The sequence below is a fragment of the Podarcis gaigeae genome, assembly GCF_964106915.1.
Source record: "Podarcis gaigeae genome assembly, chromosome: 6".
NCBI classification, from domain to species: Eukaryota; Metazoa; Chordata; class Lepidosauria; order Squamata; family Lacertidae; genus Podarcis; species Podarcis gaigeae.
The window spans coordinates 38,370,430-38,391,272 of NC_139682.1; the positions used below are offsets into that span (position 1 = coordinate 38,370,430).

General features: G+C 41.8%; 1 long non-coding RNA gene across 2 annotated transcripts in view; it reads left to right on the top strand.

Annotated features, from left to right (window-relative positions):
- The first annotated feature begins 749 nt into the window (after positions 1–749).
- Positions 750–20,843, top strand: part of LOC310847657 — an 89,499-nt gene continuing 69,405 nt past the window's right edge. For both annotated transcript variants that reach the window (XR_014565945.1, XR_014565946.1), the window contains exons 1-3: positions 750–819; positions 1,799–1,912; positions 3,920–4,000. This is a non-coding gene — a long non-coding RNA (uncharacterized lncRNA). The remainder of the gene's footprint in view (positions 820–1,798; positions 1,913–3,919; positions 4,001–20,843) is intronic.

Sequence of the window (20,843 nt, forward strand, 5' to 3'; positions counted from 1 at the left end):
GCTGAGACATAGATTCCAAGGCAAAATAACCCCAGCTGCGTAATGGACATGCTGACAGAGCCTTTAACTAGGATGTTGTTCTCCACCTTAGCAAGCAGCAATTGTAATTATAGGTCAGGAAGGAGAGCTGTATTTCATGTGATTAGAACCTGTTTGCATTTCTCCTGGCTAGAAAACAGAGAGAGAGAGAGAGAGAGAGAGAGAGAGAGAGAGAGTGTACAGGGCATATGGGAGTTTAAATGTCTATTCTATGTTGGGGGGGGTTTCAATTCTGTGAGAAAACAATCTTGTGAGAATGAAGTTTTGCCGTTTTTGGAAATGTATATGAGGTGTGTGTGTGGATGCCAGAAGAGTGGTGGCAGTGACTTGTACACTTAGAAAAATCACAGGTATTTATTAAAGTTTTCAGGCACAAGAGTGGAGGAGGGGCAGGCAAACCTGAGGGTTGCATTCTCTTCAGAGCAACCCTCGGGATGGGGTGTGGGGGTTACATGCTTGTGGTGTTTCGGGTCAGAGGCAAAAAATGGCAGCGCAACTGTACTTTTGCCCTTGTATAGTAGGCACGTTTCTACACATGCCCCACACCTCTTTGTCCTTCATCCAGGCAAGCAAGAAGCATTATTATTCTTCCAGGACACATTACAGCCTTGTGAAAGCATTCAGGACCAGTCAGGGGTATAGCTGAGGAGCAAGCATGACCGGGGGGGGGGTGTACTGGGTGCCAGACATGGGGCATCTGTGAAGACTATAGAATGCAGACCAGAGATTATTTGTGAAATGAAAGAGCAGTCACAAAAAAGCCATCAACCAACTTGAAAGGTAAGCTAAGACCAACACAAAGCCCTGCACCTGACATGTGATAATTTCTCTTAATTTTTCTCTCCTCTTTAATAATTTTTGATTTCAGATTATTTTCTTATTAATTGATAGGGAATGGTTTGTGGGGGAAATGTGGAATTTTTTAATTTTATTTTTGCACAGTACAAGGTTTGCTGCTCAGCCCTCATTAGAACACCAGGAAAGGTGAGGTGAAACACAGCTACAGCAGCAGTGCTGGGTTGAAGGCAGCTGCCAAACATGCCATTGATGATGCCAGGCCTGGTTATTCAGAGTTTTTTTGCGGGGGGGGGGGGGGCAGGGAGAAAACTGATTGGAATATGATAGGAAAATATAGTAGTTGCAGAAATAGCACAGGCTCCATTTTGACTTTTACTGTTACTGATTCAAACTTGAATTATGCAAAAAACCCAAAACCACCCTGCTTTAAAACTGTGTTGTTTTAAACAAACACATGTTTAAAGTAAGAGGTCAGCATACTTCTCCACAAAAATTCAATATAGATCTCCACAGCTGCCCACTAAACACCACAAGATAAATAAGGAATTGGATTGTGCCACTTAGGCCTTTGTTTATTTTTCAAACACTAATGCACAAAAGAACACTAAATGTGGGCCCCTTGAAGTCTCGGACCCATAGGCCTTACTTTCTGAGGTAAACATTATTCTTGAGTGTATTAAGGTACATGGCAAAAGATTACACAAGCAACAAATAGGATGAAAACAGCCATTGTGTGCCAGCATTTGCTTGCATTCTGGTCAAAGGAGTACCACAACATGAACCTTTATTCCTGCTCTAAGCAACAGTCAAAAGTTAACAGCCATTCCTGAATTAGATGTCTCTTTGGGTTGAGAGGAATTGCTTCCTGCAGCAGAAATATGAGTATTACTTCTAAGCACTTGGGTTATGCAGTACTTTATAAAGCCACATCTTCTTCCTTATATGGTTTGACTCACAACAGGCTCATCTGAGTTACTCCACAGAAAATTGAAAGAGGCATCGGTGGCCATACACATCTGAACAAGGGACTGAGTTCATTATTATTTTATTCCACCTTTCCTCCAACAAGCTCAAGGTGATTTAATGTGTGTTCTATGGCATTTAATTTACTTCCTGTTGTAGTAGGGAGAATTTTGCTACCCACCCTGTACCTCTCAGGTATGGCACAGTTCCCCCTAGCTTAAAGAAATAATTAAGAAACGTGAATAAGAACCTGACAGGACTAGCCAGACTGTTAGGCCAAGTAAGGTGGTCACCTCAGGCAGCCAACGTTGTAGCGCTTTTTTGGTAAAATCGCAAATTCCCATTTTTGAGCTATTTTTATGGGCTACCATAAACAAACACACCCAGGCCACTAAGCCAGCCTGCTGACATCTCCTGAATATACCTGTGGGCAGAAGGGCCACTAGTGGTACCCCTGCTTGCAGAAAGCCCATGATTCCTTGGATCCCAGACTGCTCTCACACCTGAGGCTGGCCTGCATTGGGCTCAATCTGCCTGCCCCCCATCCATTATGAATGTCTGGGCTACCAATGTGGGTGGGTCTGGCACACCCTTGAGTGCCGGCAGCAGTACACTGTTAGGAGTGCTCTTGCTGGAGATGCCTGTCTATTCTGGGGTGAGTAAACTGTAGATGAATGCAGATCAGCATAGCTTATCAAAGAACACCCCCCTCAGTCCATGGTGGTGCTTGTTTTAAAAAAGCAACAACCATCAATTCTCTTGTTTATGAATAGGAAAAAAGGAAAGGGAAACATTCGTTTTTATTAGCCTCAAAAAAAGGAGGTGGTAAGAGGCGCAATAGAGAAAACTATGGATGAAAAAAGGAATCTTGCGCAGTTACGTGAGATTCACTAGCGAGTAGCTTTATATGTCTGTATATTGTTATTTCTAATATTAGTTTGCTGTTTCTCCATGAAAGCTGATTTATTTGAAATGTTATTACTTGAGAAACACCCTAATCTTTTTGTAATAATTCATATACTGGAGATTACAGTTTTGGAAGGCAGCCCAGCTCTGGCTCCAATCCTATTTATGGATTAAAGGATTTGAACAGCCTTGCAAGCTAGATCTCCAATAGCAAGGATAATGTAAACCTGGTTCCATATAAAATGCTTTTCCTCTGCAATCGTAACCCCATTAAAGGCAGATTGTTGGAGAGCTCTGGACAAGAGGCCTTTTTCATTACAGCAGAAAAGGGATATCTTCAGCCCGCAAAGAGCAGGATTTTTCAGAGCCCTTATTAGGATCCCTCTCAGCCTTCTTTTGTGGTTAACCATGGACCTGGAAGGCCATCAAGACAACTAATTACAGAAGCTTTGTGGCAAATTCTGAAAAATCTTTTGTGTGTCTTACCCCCAGGAAAAACAAAACAAAATGCCAATTGTTCCTTTGGGGAATCCCTAATAAGGAAAAATACCTCCTCAAACTGCATTTATTTTGAGCACTTGCCAGGAGATTGCAAAGGTGCAATATTGTTGAAGACTTAGATGCTTCTAGTTAACTTCTGCACCAGGATTGTTTTCTGCTAAGATCAGTTCAAGATGCTGGTTTTATAATATGAAACCAGGTCAGTGGTAGCACATCTGCTTTGCATTCAGAAGGTCCCAGGTTCAATCCTTGGCATCTACAAGCCGGGTTGGGAAAAATTTCCTGCCTGGAACTCTGGAAATCCCCTGCCAGTCAGTGCAGACATACTGAGCTATATTGACCAGTAGTCTGACTCAGTATAAGGCAGCTTCCTATGTTCATATGAATCGTGTTTCTGATGCCAAGTGCAACTTTTGAGAGCCAGTGTGCTGTATTGGTTAGAGTACTGGAGAAGGACCAGGGAAACCAGGGTTCAAATCCTCATTCATCCATGAAGTATTCTGAGTAACCTTGAGTCAGTCACTATTTCTCAGCATAACTTACTTCACAGGACTGTTGTGAGGCAGAAATGGGGGAGAGGTGTTCATATCACCTTGAGCTCCTTGGAGAAAAAGGGGGGTATAAATGCAACAAATGTAATGGTAAAAGCTTTGGTCCTGCATATGTTGGAGCCCATCTCCTTGACTCTTTTGCTGTCTTCCATTATGATTAGGCCAAGAAAATCTTCATAGTGATGATATCATCTTCATGTCAAGCTTGCATAATGAGATTACCCAGGAAGGTCCTGTTGCAGGTAATTGAGGGATTCTCTTTCTCTGAATACTCACCAAGTGCAATTGTTTTCTGGAAAATCTGTATTTTCTTGTTTGGGTTTAAGCTGGTGGTGGGAAACTATAAGATATATTCATGTTGTTGCCACCTAGTAGCCAAAGGGCAGATTTGTTTATTCTGAAAAGTTTAAGACAGAGCCTACTTCAGGGCTCAAGCTGTTTTCTGAGATGGATGCCAGGCTGAGTCGTGTGTGAACAGAGGACAAAATAAAACCAAGTTGCCATACTGTTACAGTTATGGAGGCTATACCAGCAAATTGATATGTTATACGAAACGCCACCTTCCCCGCTGCTCAAACGGGGCACTGTGCCTTTTACATTTCAAGAATGCAGTAGGTAGAAGCAAAAAGACAGTACGTACAATATTCTCTGGCACTGTGATACTGTGATAGAGAATGCTGCATCTGTAAAATTTCTGCCTGCTGTGAAGGCACAGAGTTTCTGCCAGGAAAAAAGATGCTAGGATGACCGAGACTGATGCTATACATTTCAAAACATTTGACCATCTGTTGATGACATCCAGTTTGGTTTCTTGTTATGATAGAATAGTGTGCCTGTGTGAGTGCAATCATGTGAGCGATAAACATGCATGTGTTCTCAAACACAAATGTTCCTTTGTCCCCCTATCCTGAGTGGCTACATGCACAAGGATTAATGTTTCCATCGAATAAATTAATGTTGGCGATCGTTCTTAGAAATCTCTTCAGCTAATAAAAAAATAATAATTGGCAGTAGGTGAGTGCATGGAGAGGGGGAAGGAATTAAGAACTGCAGCATCTGCTTTTGGTCCTGAACTTCATGTATTAATGTGCAAGCTCCATACAGACAATCAGATGACTGTGCAGGCATCAAGACTCTGGGAGAACAGAGACAATCCCTGTCCCTCCCCATTCAAGAGCTCACTAACTATCCCAGTGTTGTGCTACACCTGTTAACCACATGTATAGTGGGAGGAGGGAGCAAGACCATGCCAACTGGTCCTGCTTCTGATATCATATTCCCTGCTGGACACTAGCACTGTGATATCTCTGTTTCAGAGAACATATGTAAAGAACCTATGTGCATATAGGTGCACATGTCACACTTCTTTTTATAATATTCCATAAAATGTGTGGATGTTGGTGGGTAGGACCAGCAAGTGTGGTCTCATTTTCTCCTCTGTGCAGCGTAAAGATATGGAAGGGGCACCAACTGAATAGGATTGAAAGGCAACAGCAACTCTAGCAAATTTTTGGCCCATAAAATGTGTCCAGGATTAGAAGGGTCTAAGGTGCATATGCTCCTCGCAACAAATACAAGGCTGTGGGATAGACTTTGACAGAGGGAATGCTTTATTCAGGCAAAACTAGAAAAGAAATTACAGAAAGTCAAGAATAATTATGGGTCCTCCAGCAGCCAAGAAATGTTGGCATATTTTATTAAGCTCCCATATGGTGTAAAAATCTGTCTGTAAATAGAAGGTTGTGGGTTACTGTTTAAATAAAGAGGAGGGATGCTAAGACACCAGTTAAAGTTTTAAATTTCAGCTTTGTAATTTCAGCTTCTGCAAGTAGGCTACAATCTATACCTCTGTAGAGAGGATATGACAGGGCCCTGTTATTTGAATTGTGATCATTCAAACATTATGATGGAAAGAATCATTGACTAGGTTCCAAAACACCATGTATTTTGCATGCAGAAGCTTTTCCGTTCTCTGCTGCAGTGGCAGATCCTGCACTTTTTCCAACCAAGCCCCTAAAAGGTTGGGGGCACCATGGGGCAAAAGTCACTTTCACTGGACAGCACAAATAAGCTTACCACCATTACTCAGTATCTGCACTGAAACACTTTGGATTCCACCCGTCTTTGCTACCTATGTAATTCTGATCAGGCTGTCATGATGATGAGTTCATAGACTGATTTAAAGTATCCTGAATGGGCCATTCAGTGAAGAATATACTGCCCAGAGGCTTGTGGTTGGAGCCTGTCTCTTGATTGGAGCCTATCCTCCCAAGTGTTTTAAAAGATATATTATACAGAAGAACATATGAGATATACAGTGATAAATGAGTTTGCCTCCATTGCCAGAACTGGACATAGACTACCACTTTGTGCCAAATGGTCTCTTGCAAATGTGAGAGAGCTTGCTCTGCCGTTAATACATCACCATGACTTACAAGCAGAAAATTCTTCATTTTATTCCTCCTTTGTATTTCAAATGCACCCAAACACTACGGCAGACAAAATGATTCTGTTAATGCTCCCTAAATGCGTCTGTAATCATTCATGCCGTCTTTTGATGCAGCCATGTTCTGGCTGACAGCCCAAATGTTTAATGGAGTCTCAGATGGAGCTTTGATGGGCATTTGCATGACTTAGAATGTTTCTGAATGTAAACAGAACCAGCATGGTATCCCTACTTGCACATGCACATGACCCCAGGAAAGAAATCCTAATTTCACTTCTTCTCTGAGTAAGGGGGCTCTTAAACTTAGGCAGGGGGTGGGCTCTTAAACTTAGCCAGATGGATTCTGTTTCCAAGCATTTTTTCTGTCTGTCTAACCAGGGGGAAGGTGGGTGGAAGCAACCTTTCCAAGACTTAGTGAACACTTACACACACGGCAGGGGGTTCTCTAATCACCGCGCTGTGCAATACAGCAAAAGGCAATTGATCTAGCTTGCAATTAGATGCTTTTCAAAATATCTTGTATGCTTATTAGAATGACGATGAAGGACAAAAAGGGTGAAAGTTATTCCTGTGCAAAAGACAAAAATGATGCTCTATTGATCTTTCCAGTTCACCATGCAAAACTTCATTCTGGGTGTTCCTTGTTCATGCCAGCGAGTCAAACAAATGTTGTGTTTGTTCAGTTTGGAAGAACATGGGTTCCATTTACCTCAGCAATGTATAGTCCCCCAATGAGTGCTGAGAAAGAAAAATCATTCCCATCCTGTCTCCAAAATCAGATTTATTTTAATATGTTTTGAATATTTAGATCCTACCCTTCAACAGGATTCTCAGTGTATCTGATAGTGTCCTGTTTGAAATACAAAATGCAGCATGCCAATAATATAACATAGAAAATACAAGATAAAAATATAGCTGGTAAAAATGCAGCTGCCGCCTAAAACTCCACCTTGAAGTTAAAAATGCTTTAAGCTGAACAAACAAATAAATGAAGAGGCCTGAGAAAATCTGGAGCAGCTTTTGGGGTGGTGCAGGGCACACATTGAGCGGAGGAGAAGGGGGGGTTCCTGTTGCGCCAGGGGAAGTTGTTCTACAGAACATCATGAAAGAATGAATGGGATGTCACAAGGGGAGTTCAATGTAATGTCTATAGAAAAATGTGTAAACAAATGAAAATTCAGTAAATCAAATAATTAAGAAAGGGGGGAGTTGTTCTAGTTGTGCAATTATTTAGTTATTGCCCCTTAAATTTGGCTGAGTAGCATACTGGCAGCCAGCGCAGGTCTTTCAGCAGAAGTGTTATATGCAATCTATGGCCCATGCCAGACAACAATCGTGCTGCTGCATTCTGCACTAGCTGCCCATTGACCAAGATGCTGACTATATATAACAAACAAAGGGATACAGTGTATAGCAAGCAGAGAAGAGCCTTCTGTATAAGAATGAAGAGGGCACAAGTGCAGCAGTCCTGTGTGTGAGAGGAGGGATGTAATAATGGCACATATGTGCCCACTCTTATCTGTGAAATGTTGAAGGGATATGTAACCTGAAAGAATCACACTATATTTTCACTGGCTTCTTTTTGTCCCCAAATTAAAATTCCTCTATTTAATTAAGCTGCAACAGAATTACACACTACATGTGGTTCTGTGGCTCTTTCCCCATCCCCACTGCCTCTGGGAGGCTGAAACCTTAAGCAGAGGACAGGATAGGGGATCTCCAGAAAGGGAGAAAGTGTGCTGCACAATCCACTTCAGGAAATGACTATAGCTGAGTGGTAGAGCACATGCTTTGAATTATTTTATTTTATTTTACTTATTCATTTAGTATATTTATGAGATGTCTCATAAAATCAATTCTCTAGGCATTGTACAAATAAAAGGAGAACAAAAACAATAAAACCACAATAAACCTAAGTGAATGTCATCAGAAAACCCAAAAACCAAATGTAAAACTAAAACAGCTACCAAATACATAAATATTAAATTCACCAATGGATACCACAGGGACTTAAAAGGCCTGGTAAAACATAAAAGTCTTAACCTGGTGTTGCAAAGACAGCAATGTGGGCACCATACAGGCCTCCCGAAAAAGAACGTTTCATAGCCAGGGGGCCACCACTGAAAAGGCCCTTTTCTCTCATGAATGCAAACTGGCCATGTTACACTCGGTATAAGAAAGTTGCCTGTATTCCTCTACCCTTTCCTTGCCAGCCACTTAAAACTCATCCACTCAAAATCATAGCTCAGCTAATTTCCTATCCATGGGCAAGAGATGAAAATATGGATTATTAATCTTTTCCTATGTATGAAGAAAAGCTGCCTCAAGGTGGTGTGATGTTGAGTAGACCTTGTCTGGTAGGAAAATTATAAAGTAGCTTTTCTGCCAGCCCTACCTCACCCACTCTGTCTCTCCTCCTCTTCTTCCTTCTAGCCCACTACCACATGACTAGCCTCTCCTTTGCCCCTAATTGGAGACAATTTTTTGGAATTATATAATTCCCATCTTCAAAAACAGCATTATATGTTCAGTATCAATGGTAATCCTATTGCGCATATTCTGTTTCCGATATCTATGACCACAGAATCATCTGTAATGGATTCAGAAATAGATCAGAATACCATATTTGTATTAATGTTAATGGACTATTTTTCAAATTAGTTTTATATCATACAAACCCTATTATTGTGGGCTGTTCACCCGTTCTTGCCCGGCACTACATAGCTGTAACAATGAAACATGATGCCTTGGACAAAGCTCATACAAAGGGAGGCTTTCAATTGAGAAACGTTTGATCTGTGCATGCCATTCTTGCAACAACCCACCACTAAACTCCAATCTCTAAAATGAATACATTTGGTGGAATCATTTGCTTGAATTTGCAGGGAACCTGAGGGTCAAACTGGACAGGAAAGATCTATCCACGTGTATTGTAGGGCTTCCCCCATGTATAAAGCAAGATGGGTGGGGTGGGGATGAAAAAGGCTTCACAAGTGAGCCTTCCCAGAATTATTGTTCCATGTTCTGTTGCTTGAAGTATTCTGCTGCAGAGCTTTGCTTCCTTTTGGTATCTCAGCTGGGTTAAGAACAATAGGTGATAGGCAGCTAACCTGTCCTGTTTCCCAAGGATTTCCACTTATGCAATTGGATTTCCTCCCTCTCCTCCATCCCACTGTGCCTTCCCAGCATCCTCCCCAAATCTGCTCCAGTGCACTGATCCCAGAACAGGTTTAAGGAATCCTATTGTGCAGGCAGAAATCCTTCCACTGATATGAGGATTATGTAGTAATACTTTGGATACAGCCCTGGTTGCCTGGAGCAATGAAGCAAAAGTAGGAGTAGTCTCTCCCTTTGCCTGTGGGCCAATTTTCATGTTAAAATAAAGCCCTCTCCTTGCTTTATACAGAAGGTACATGAGCAATAAACATGGCTGTATTGCCACATTGACTTTGGTCCTGAAATAATAACCATTGATAGTGGTAAACTATATCACTGTTTCCTCAAAAGCCACCTAATGTCTCATTAGGACTAAATGAACTGTGTATTGCAGCCTCAAGTGGCTAATTGAGCCCTTTAAATGTCAAGAAAGGAAAATACCAACTTATAAAGATCTATCCAATCTTTTTGCTTATGTGGCTTAAAATAATGCATGGCAAAACCAAAGCAGATACCATTACAAACTGTCCTGCACAAGTTGCTCTCCTCTAAACTCAATTCACACGTTCAGAAGCTTTCCCCCTTGAGCTTTATGGTACAGTGGTACCTCGGGATGCAACGGGATCCGTTCCGGAACCCTGTTTGCATCCTGAACGCAACGTAAGCTGCGATGGAGCATCTGCGCCTGTGCGGGTCGTGTTTTGCCGCTTCCGTGCATGCGCACAACGTCATTTTGAGCGTCTGTGCATGCGCGAGCGGCGAAACCCAGAAGTAACGTGCTCTGTTACTTCCGGGTTGCCGCGGAGATCAACTCGAACGCGCTCAACCCAAAGCAGATTCAACCCAAGCTATGGCTGTATTTAATCTAGGATAGGGGTCTCTAGCATAGCAACAACCATTACCTCCTATGGTGCTTGTGAAAGGTCTCATTAAATATCCCCTTAAAAATCTACAATGACCATCTTCTGGTATTCCTGTCTGCATAGGGGAGGAGCCAGGGGTGACTCTATTGTGAGACAAAATGAGGTAATTGCCTTGGGTGGTGGGGGTGGCATATTTGCATGCCCAGACACCCTCCCCCCAGCACCAGCCCAAGCAGTTATCCAAGTGCCAGCAATCCAAATGGTATATGACTCCCTTGAGCCTTCTACTCTCTGCCACTGCCATAGCCTCTGTTTTCTCACCTCCCATCCCTTGTTTGTTGCTTTGCTGATGAGTGCTGACCACATCTTGAACTCCAGCTCTTGCTCTGAGGAGAGGCTGAAGGTATTCCAGAGGAAGGCATTCTGGGCAAAGTGGCCTACGAGATTGCCTGCCCTACCATATCTAAAAATTCTCTTTTGAATTTTATTATTATTATTATTATTATTATTATTATTATTATCCCGCCCTCCCCAGCCGAAGCCGCGCTCAGGGCGGCTAACAACAATAAAACAGTACAAAAGTACAACACAAACAACACTCTAAAATCATTCATTATAAAATTAATTCAAATCCAGCCACTGGCAACCATTGGGCCAGAGCTCCGCGAAGATTGCCGAGGGAGGGAGTCAGGCTGTGCCCTGGCCAAAGGCCTGGTAGAACAGCTCTGTCTTGCAGGCACTGCGGAAAGATGTCAAGTCCTGCAGGGCCCTAGTCTCTTGTGACAGAGTGTTCCACCAGATCGGAGCCACAGCCGAAAAAGCCCTGGCTCTAGTTGAGGCCAGCCTAACCTCTCTGTGGCCTGGGACCTTCAAGATGTTTTTATTTGAAGACTGTAAGTTTCTCTGTGGGGCATACCAGGAGAGGCGGTCCCGTAGGTACGAGGGTCCTAGGCCGTATAGGGCTTTAAAGGTTAAAACCAGCACCTTAAACCTGATCCTGTACTCCACTGGGAGCCAGTGCAGCTGGTATAGCACCGGGTGAATGTGATCTTGCAGCAAAGACCTCGTAAGGAGTCTCGCTGCAGCATTCTGCACCCGCTGGAGTTTCTGGGTCAGTCTCAAGGGCAGCCCCACGTAGAGCGAGTTACAATAATCCAGTCTGGAGGTGACCGTCACGTGGATCACAGTGGCTAGGTCAGGGCGAGAGAGGTAAGGAGCCAACTGCTTAACTTGGTGGAGATGGAAAAATGCCGCCTTTGTTATAGCTGCAATCTGCACCTCCATGGAAAGGGAGGTGTCAAGATTACACCCAAACTTTTAACGGATGGTGCTGGCACTAATTGCGCCCCCACAAGAGATGGGAGTTGCCCCCCCCCAATCCCATATCGCCAAGTCCCAGCCACAAGACCTCTGTCTTAGAAAGATTTAGCTTCAACCGGCTCCCACATAGCCATCCAGCCACAGCTGGGACCTTGTGGTGGGTAAGAAACATCCTCATCATCATATTGTGTATTCTTTAAAGAAAATTCAATGGTTATATATTTTGTAAGTATAGTGGATAGGCCTGTGGTAATTTCGCTAGTGGAGGTGTGGAATCAGTCCACTTTCAGCAGCTTATTTTGCCTGGTTTTTTAAAGTACAAAACAAAACAGAAAGTTGGTATGTTCTGTCTCTTGAATAAGTGCGGAGAGTAGTGTTCTACAGAGATTCTGTCTTGGCAGATTGGAAATCATAAAGTCATTCTTTGCAGTGTCTACAGAGGAATCACAGGCCGATCTTGATAAATAAAATGTGACATCCATAACACACCAAAAGAAAAGAAAGATAAAGGATAAGAGCCTTAACATCATTGCTTTAAAAAGCATGGTGATAAATAAGGGATATTATAATTCAGAGTCACTTGTTGGGGAGGGGGATATAATATTGTCTGAGAAGAAAGATGGATCATCCAAGTTGTTTGCCTGACAGTAAAATAATGGCTATTGGATGAGATGTTCAGTAGCATAGCAGAAAATCAGTGTTAAAAGAGAAGACAACATCCAGATAGGCACAGTACTGTACAGTTAGTATCCTGTTCGTGTATTGAAAAGAAGTGGGTGCACAAAGAAGGAGGAGATAAATGGGCAGAATGATATGCTGAGCCTGGGTACAAATGTGTTTTTCCCTTCACCTCCAAGAAAGGCATGTAGTGTAGAAGGTTATGGGTTGTGGTATGCCTGTGTAAAGTTTTTTTAAAAATACATATCACATGTGTTAATTCCTCTTTAAAAAAATGATTTTTTACAAGCAGTTGTAAAACTGATGTAGACCTGGTTTGTGTATGTTCATTCCTTGGTTCCAAATGATGACATGGACACTAACCAATAGGTGTCACCAACAGCTATACACTCCATTGTTGAGCTATGCCACTCTTCAGCTCCCATTTGAGAAGATGGATTGGATCTCCCCAGGTTCAGCCTGAAGAATAACAGAAACCAGCAAAACTGGTTTTAGCAGAAACCGTCATGCAATGTGGGGCGGGGGGAGGAACTATTGTGTTGAGGATAACGAGGGCACTGGCACACAGATTTCTACATTATTTAGAATCATAGAACCATAGAGCTGGAGGGACCTTGCAGGTCACATAATCCAACCCCCCTGCTCAGTGCAGGATCTGCATTTCAAGTTGCAACCACAGCATCCCTGACAGGTGGACATAAATCCTAGGGAAAACGTAATGAAGTGGCAAGACTGCATAGGAGATAATGGCAATTCCCCCCAACCCCAACCCCCCAATACTACAAAACATTATTTCATCTCCCCATATTTCATATCCAAGGAGCAGTCCATGGCAGGATTTATTGGTCCAACGACATGTGTATGGTTTGATGACAATATCAAACAACACTTGCCTTACTCTTCTATAGAGGAAAAATGCTTATATTTGACATCTACTTGTAATGGCTTGCAGTTTGCACTCATTTCAGAGACTGGAGAGCTGGGTGGGTGTGAAGGTCAGAAGGTGGTGCTACAAGAACAGAGGAGTCCATCTGGCAGTGAGAGTGGGACAATGTGATGTTTGAAGCTGCTCAATGATTTGATTGGCAGGCAGGGCTGTGGCTCCACCTGGTCCGGCTGTCTAGCAGCAAAGCCATCCCAGGAATGCCATTGCCTCTTCCATTCTGAGCACTGGGAGTCACGGAAATTTCTCTCTGTAAAGCTTCTGTGAAACTGCTAATGGCTGTAGACAAAGCCAGCTTCTGACGACTTGGACTTCACTTACCAGTTGGTCCCTTTCATTATCAAACAAAAACCCGCTCAACCATCAAAGTTATGCCAGCTGGGCAGTAGGGATTGTGGGGGAAGGGGGGGGAAGAAAGCTTCTTCCAACAAACTCTAAACAAATCCCTTTATTGGGGTGGGGGTGGGATTCTCAGCTGCCCACACAGTTGGCCCAACAAAAAATCAGTTTCTCACCAGCCTGAGGATATCTACTGCATGTGTTGGTAATACCTCTTTATAGTAAAGGGAAGAAAGCTGAAACTACTACAGTAGTTCTTTGGTCTAGGATAGTCAATATTTCAGCATGCTGCCATTAGCAGTTTTGCAAGCATTTTAACACACATCCAAACAGCAGAAACAGGGTTGTTACTATTAAAAAATGAAGACTATATTAAATATAGGCCTTTTGCCCTTTATACGTTCTTAGGTTTTCCAGTCCTATCTAGTCCTACCACATGCCCATAGGAAGCCCATAACAGGATATGAAAGTGACTAAGGACTTCCTTTAGTTATCAGGTTGGATACTGTGAGAACATGATTTTGGTCTGATCCAGCCTGGTCTTATTATGTTGTTATGAGGGCATAGCTCCCTCCTGTTCTTTTATCCATAGCAACTGGTATTCACAAGCATCCTGACACTGATCCTACAGCTAACATAAAGTCATCACTATTAGTCATTGATAGCAATATTATTCATTAATGTTTCTAATTCTGTTTAAAAAGCCATCTGACCTAGTGGCTATCATCACATCTTGTGACAGGAATTCCACAAGTTAACTATGCATTATGTGAAGGAGTGATTGCTTTTGCCTGTCCTGAGCCCCCCACAATTCAGCTTCAAATGATGAATTGTTCTAGAGCTATGTTATTATTTCATTGTGAATTTAAATGGTTTTTAACTGGCCTGAGTGGTATACGGGCACCAGAAGGGTCTGCAGATTGCAGATCATGGAGGAGATGATTTGGAGAATGGAAGGAAGGAAAACCCCTCAACCATCTCAAAAGTAAGATACGTGCAACCCCACCCATGAGAATTTCATCAGCATTTTCTTTTCCCTTTGATAATTTCAAATGCAATTTCTTTTTTCACTTATTGATTGGGAATGGTCAAAATAATGTGGGAGAAATTTTCAACACAGCAGTACTTCCAATTTGATGTCTCAAATTGACAATGACATTCTGGAAACATCAAGTACAAGCATGTTCTAAGTCTGATGGTTCATATAATAGCTATTGCTGACTCCAAGAATAGCTAAAATGATGTGATATTTCGCAGTGTGATCAAGAAGACACTGACAGCGTGGGCTTCTTGTCATCTCTAAATTGGACAGTAGTGAAAACTGTGCCTCTGGGTATCCTACTGAGCTCAGGGGTGGGAACCAAAGACAGAAACGATGTCCTTTTGCAGAGTCACCCCCACCCCACAAATGATAGAGTTATAGAATCAAAGCGGTGGAAGAGCCTATTTAGTCCAACTGTGCCAATACAGGAAATCAACTGTCTTAGTTCAGTGGTAGAGCATCTACTTTGCATGTGGAAGGTCCCAGGTTCAATCTCCAAGATCTCCAGGTAGGACTGAGAGAGAATCCTGTCTGAAATTCTGGAGAGACCCTGCCAGTCAGTGTAGAAGATGACACTGAGCTAGATGGACCAATGGTCTGACTAAGTTTAAGATGTATCTGAAGATACATCTTAAACTTAGTATGTATGTACATGTATCTGTGTATCTGAAGAAGTGTGCATGCACACGAAAGCTCATACCAAGAACTAACTTAGTTGGTCTTTAAGGTGCTACTGGAAGGAATTTTTTTGTTTTAAGTTTAAGATGGTTTCCTATGTTTCTATCCAACTTCTTCTTAAAAACCTTTAATTAAGGTGGGGTCACCACCATGTGAAGGAATCTGTTCCACTACTGAGCAGCTCATGCCATCAGGAAGACCATCCTGATGCTTAGTCTAATTGGTTTTTCATGTCATTCAGGCTCAACCCTCTGGAGCAACAGGAAATAAATTTGCTCCATCATATTTGTGGCAACCCTTCAGATATAACATCTTCACCCCCACGAACTTCAGTTTTTCCTCATTGGATTAGGGATCAGTGGACTCAATTCTGAAATTCAACTGTGATTCACTTGGGTTGCCACCTCATATCAGAACATTGATGGAGAAGCTAGAAGAAAAGTAGGCTAGCTTAGAGCCCCATCTTCATGCTGATCATAGAAAGAGTAGGAAGAGGATGAATGTGCTCTGCTGTTCTCAGTACATATCAGAACAACTAGATCAGGCCAATGGCCCATCTAGTCCAACATCTCACAGTGGCCAACCAGATGTCTGTGGGAAACCCACAAACAAGAGCCCTGCGCAAGAGCATTTTCTCCTCCTGCAGTTTCCAGCAACTGGTGGAGGCAGAGCATAGCCATCATGACTAGTAAGCCATTGATAGCTTTAACCACTATGAATTTGTCTAATGCTCTTTTAAAGTGATTCAAGTTGGTGGCCACTTCTGCCTTCTGTGGGACCAAGTTCCATAGTTTAACTATGCTCTGTGTGATAAGGTACTTTTTATCAGGGTAGGGAACACTTTTTCAGGGCCACTTTCCTCCATGGACAATATTTTATGCTGCTTCTAATGTTTTCATATTGTTGCACACCACCCTGATATTTCATGAGCTGGTGTTAAATAAATACTTTTATGAGTAGATAGATATAGATAGAACAGACAAACAGACTTTGCAGGGACTGCATGCCAGTGGTGGGTCAGGTAATGAATGTGGCTCTCATCTTAGTACAGCAGACTGCAGTCCAGCCACCCAAAAGTCATCTACAAGTTATTTTCTCCAACCAGGCATGCTAGAGATGCTATTACAGTTCATTGACACATTCCAATTAGGCAAAAAAACAAAACAAAACTGGATGAAGAGGATAAAACAGGTCCACATATGGGTGTGACCTGGGGAGTGAGGGTGTGACTTGGGGTAGAGACATGCCATGGGGAGAGTCCTGAGGGCCAGAGAGAAAGAGTTAGAGGGCCTAATTTGGCCCTTAGGTCTGAGGTTCTTGAGTGACACCAATGCTATTTTTCTAGAAAAAGAGGTGCCAGAACTCACCATGAATGCCTCCCTTGTTCTCTTATAATTGCAATGGCACCCACCTGAGAGGTGTTGGAACTGAGTTCTGGCAAGTTCTGGCTGAGAAAAAGCGCTGAGCGACACCATCAGTTACATCACAGTTTTTAAAGGAAAACATCAGAGGCTCAGCACCTGCCACTTGCATTGCACAGCAGGATTTGCAGCAGGAGTGTGGAAGAGTTTATGAATGGATTTGCTGCCTAATGCATTCTCACATGAAATGACAATCTAAAAAAAAAAAGCTTTTAAAATCCCACAGTGCAATCCAGTCTTCAGTTGGCTGGGGGACTTACAACAAATTCAAACACCTGTGTAGCAGAGGAATGCACCTGCTTACTTCATTGCCGCTGATCAGTCTGAAGGTTAGGACACTGTTTCCATTAAAATAAATAGGGTTGTTGTTGTTTTTAACCATGAAAGGATTTTACTTCTGTTGGAACAACAGAACTGGATTTGTACATTTTTTGTATGAGTATTCAGCAAAGCAAGGCCACTCAAATGTTATATTATATAAATCCACTTAATGACAGGCTGCAATCCTAATTACATTTACCGAGGAGTGTTCCATTGAATTCAGGGTGGCTGATTTCTGAGTAGACATATATAAGATTGCACTGCATTACTCTGCATTACTCTGATCTGTCCTCTGGGAAAGGAGATGATGATGATTATGCCTTATTACCTGCCCTTCACCATCTAACTCCCCAGGTTACAACAATTAAAACACACCATCAATATTAAAGCACAATATTACACAATATTTTAAACAATATAAAACAACTGTGTAATGTATAACACTGGATAACAACTGGATAATGAATATGTAGGAGGGCAGCATCTTGACAATAGGCTTCAGTCTCATCCCTGCTTCTTCATCCTGATGTATGCAAGTACTTCTGAAGAGAGTCTTCAGCATCAGATGATTTTTCATGCAGCCTTCCCCAACCTAGTAACCTCCATGTGTGTTGATACACCAAGAATCTACAGCTGTTAAGGGACACATTATTCAGGCAACATAGGTATGAAATGGCATCATATGTTGTGAGTAGTTCCAGCTGCATCACTGCCTTAGAGTTAGATGGCAGATGGGTGAACCTAAGTCTCAGATATGTCTGTTTGCTGGAATAGACACATGGAGTCTATGATACTGAAGTTATAGAATCATAGAACTGTAGAGTTGAAAGGGACTCCTAGGGTCATCTAATCCAAACCCCTGCAATGCAGGAATCACAGCTAAGTAACCCCTGACAGATGGTCATCCAACCTCTGTTTAAAAACTTCCAATGAAGGAGAGACAATCACTTTTTGTGGTAATGCATTCCATAGTCCAACAACTCTTACCACCAGAAAGTTGTTCCTATGTTTAATTGGAATCTCCTTTCTTTTAACACATTGGTTTGGGTTCTACCTCTGGAGCAGCAGAAAACAAGCTTGCCCAATCTTCCATGTGACAGCCCTTTAGAAATTTGAAGACGGCTATTATTTCACTTCAAGTCTTCTTTTCTCCAGGCTAAGCATATTTAACTCCCTCATCTGTTCCACATTACAAGTGCCCAGCTGACAACAAATGCCATCTACCTCCCAGGTTTCTTCTTATAATGGCAGAATACTTAGCTAAGTCCCCAGAGGGAAACAAGGGGCCCATTGCCTCCATCCCCAGGATGAACCATAATTTCCATCTTTCCCAGAATTTTTAAGAGAGGGAGAAGGTACCTCGCATTTGTAGAACATGAGATAGGAAAAGTGTACAGCCACTATTCTTAGCTTTTTTTGGTGAGAAACTAGCCTGTTCTTTCTCTGTGTTTTTACTTTGCCACCCCTGCTGGAAGAAATCCTGCAGACACCCATGCCTATAAGAAGAGCTCTGCTGGATCAGATACAGTCCAGCATCCCATCACCCAAAGTGGCCAATCAAATATCTCTGCAGCCCAGTAAGGCTGGTTGGGTTGAGAAATGCTAACTTGCCCAAGGCTTATATAAGATGAGAAAACTATAAAGGTGCTGGATTTTTCACAGCGAAGTTCAACACTCTAACCAATATACAGTATATCACATTTGCTATTATATTATATTATATTATATTATATTATATTATATTATATTATATTATATTATATTATATTATTAATTTATTTATTTTTTAAAAAAACTATTGTGAAATGTGCAAAAAAATGTTTTTATGTTGCTCCGATGCTTCAAGTAAGAGCAGTAAGACTAATGTGTATCCACTAAAACAGTAAAGAACTTTGTACCTTTAGGAAAAAATATGCCTTCTCTGCTTCATATATTTTTAATTTCAAATTAATTGAAAGAACATTTATCAAGGCCTTAGTAGGAAGGAAATTAAATATTTTATATTAATGGAAGTATTCCTATGATACAAAGTTTGGAAAGCTTTAAAGAATAATTTCTGTTTAATAAATAATAAAACTACACTGGTCATTTAGGTGTACAATTAAATCCTCATTTAAAAGGTATACATTTATCATATTCTAGCAATAAATTAAATAGACAATTCTCCACTATAATTTTATGAAAGCTAAACAAATCTGTATTTAATGGCTGGAAGATGTGTAATCAGCATAATTGTCTTCTTAGCTCTAAGTGCAGTCTTTATTGGTTTCATGTAATTTAGAAGTATGACCTTTATTATGTCTTCCAAACTCAGCAAAACCTTCCTGTTTGTTTTTTAGCTGCAGGCATTTCTTTCCATTGCATTAATAAAATATTGAGTCCCAGGGATGGTTGTACACAAGAGAGCAGTCACAGTATATGGCAGCAAGAATCCCCCCCCCCCATGTCTCTCAGATACTTAGGTCCCTGCCATACCCTAACCCTCCACATACTGTATTCAGTATTGTATCATGGTATTCCAAGGTAAATATACTTATTTATTTGTTCTTTTTGTACTCATCTCTTCTCAAACAGGCACCATGTTTGGCTTACATAACAACCCTGTGAGGTAGGTTAAGCTGAAAGACTGAATTGCCCTAAGCTACTCTGCAAGCTTAATAGTTGCAGACCAAAGCACATGAGTCAATGGCAGGTCAGGATCCAATTTTAGGAGCAAAAGAGGTTCATTGTGTGGATATTAAAATTAGACTCAAAGAAAAGTGACATCAAGGGAATAAGTGATACAGGTAAGGAAATGAAATTACTGACAAGGTGAAGGGATGGCTCTTAAAATTATATTTTCCCATTTGTTGCTTGAGGCAGATCCACATTTAAAAAGACAAAACTACTGCCACATTTAGTTTGGGTGTGAGCGACAACCTGGGGTTCCCACAGCCATCCCCAGCCATCTAGCTCCTATCCCACATTCCCTTAAGCTTACAAAACTGAAAACACATATGGCTGTGAGATCTAACTTTATATGCTTGAGTTAAGATCTACATTCCAAGTAGGATATGTCTTCTTCAGTGTTGGACAGCCCCATCAAAATGGTGTCAAATAGAACAAGGTGTCTGGCTAGGTCAAGAGGCAGAAAGTTTAGAAGAGGGCATAACTTCATAAGAGCTGAGAAACAGACTCAAATGAGACATTGTTCGTCTGAATGGAAATGTGGAGAAAATGGCTAAATGTTTATCTCCCCCTGCAGGCCACATTTGGTGCCACAATGTCAGATGACGTATTTTTGCCTTCATGGTTTGAAATCAAACTGTGTGGGCAAAGTCAATGTGCTGATTGTCAGGCCTATGCAACTTGCTCCACACTTGAAATCATATATGACATTAGGTGTAGGGCAGTTGGGTATGGGCTTCTCCAAAATGGTGTCGTAGGACAAATACAGAAGCCAATGGGCGAGAGTTTCCCCACTGCTTGACTAGAAAGAAATTATTTTCCCCACTCTCTCGCAACACTAGAACCAATTGAACTTATTGATAGTGGTTTCAGAACTAACCAACCAACAAAATTCTCACATGGAACAAAATATCTTACAGAATTCATTGCTTTGTTATGAGGTGGCTTTTTAAAAAGTCATTGGGTTAAAAACTCTAGTCATTAGATCAAAAATGCAACCTCTACTTCACAGATCTTCTGGGAACTTGCCTTTGATTGCCATGTGACGGGGACAATCAACAGGGTATGGTTGTCATTGTCATGGCCTGCAGCTGAGAAGTGTCTGCCTAGCCACAATTACAAGACAATGTTGCACTAGATGTGGAATGATGAATCTGTGGCCCTCCAGATGTTGTTGGACTACAACTCCCATCAGCCCTGACCATTGACTA